This window comes from Echinops telfairi, unplaced genomic scaffold (assembly GCF_000313985.2).
Source record: "Echinops telfairi isolate 266 unplaced genomic scaffold, ASM31398v2 ScPeMD7_7458;HRSCAF=8496, whole genome shotgun sequence".
NCBI lineage: Eukaryota > Metazoa > Chordata > Mammalia > Afrosoricida > Tenrecidae > Echinops > Echinops telfairi.
In genome coordinates this window covers 50,769,973-50,771,022 of record NW_022111358.1, presented here as the reverse complement: position 1 = coordinate 50,771,022, position 1,050 = coordinate 50,769,973, and positions in this window count along the sequence as shown.

The following is a 1,050-nucleotide window of genomic DNA, read 5'->3' as shown; positions in this document are numbered from 1 at the left end:
GAGATCAAAAATCAGACCTTGATCTATTTACAGGCTTTTCTTTCTGCTTAAAATATTTTCATTTTAATTTAAAAAAAGAACTCATCAAGTATGTGAGTCTGGGTGGACAAGAGAAGCAGATCCAGCACATTCATATGTGTGTCAGAGAGAGCTTTACATCAAAGAGCAATCGTATATGCATAAAAGATCCCAGCCCAGTGCAGGTCAAGTCCCTAAGTCCAACATGTGTCTGATACCAGTCTATAAATACCTCTTCGGACTCACACAACACATGCAGGGATGCCGAATGCTGGAAGATCACAGGCCAGTGGGTGGATCTTGTGGATCCAGGGGTGATGGAAGCATCTCAGTGCTGGCGTGGGTCTCCACGTGGCTCCTCCAGCTCCAGGGCTCTGGCTCCATCAGCATTGCTTCCTGTGGCTTGCCAGCAGGAAGACGAAGCAGAGAGAGAGTGTGTCCTGCCTCCAGGGAGGAAGACAGGAGTTCCCAGAATCCTCAGGAGAAGGTCCTGCTCACACAGAGGCATGATTGACAGACTAGACTCCACCCCTATAGCCTATCTACCTTATAGTTAGCAGCCTGATCCATAACCCACTAGGCCACTGAGGCTCACCCTGTAACCTATTTAACAAGTTGACCTGAAATTATGTAACTACGGCATCAGGCAGAATAAAAAAGAAAGGACCACTCTCTCAAACCTCATCACAAACTGAAATATGAAATGTGAGACTACAGAGTTTCTAATAAAGATATCGCAAGATCCAGGGATGGATGAATAACTTTTAGCCTTGACACCACAAGTACGATCCATTGGAGAGAAATGGGACGCACAGGTTGTGAAATGCTGTGGTTTGCTTTTCTCTCTGAAGGACCCAGAGGAAATGAGAAGGGAAGCTACAGCCTAGGAGAAGCTGTTTTCAAACTGCACAGTGCCCTGGAAGTGCAGATGGTGAGCCTGGTCCTGTGTGCTCCCGCCCCCTCCCCAGGAGAGATGTCCCTGCAGAAGGACATGGGCAGCTTGTCGAGCAGGGGGCCGGAGAAGGAGGGAGC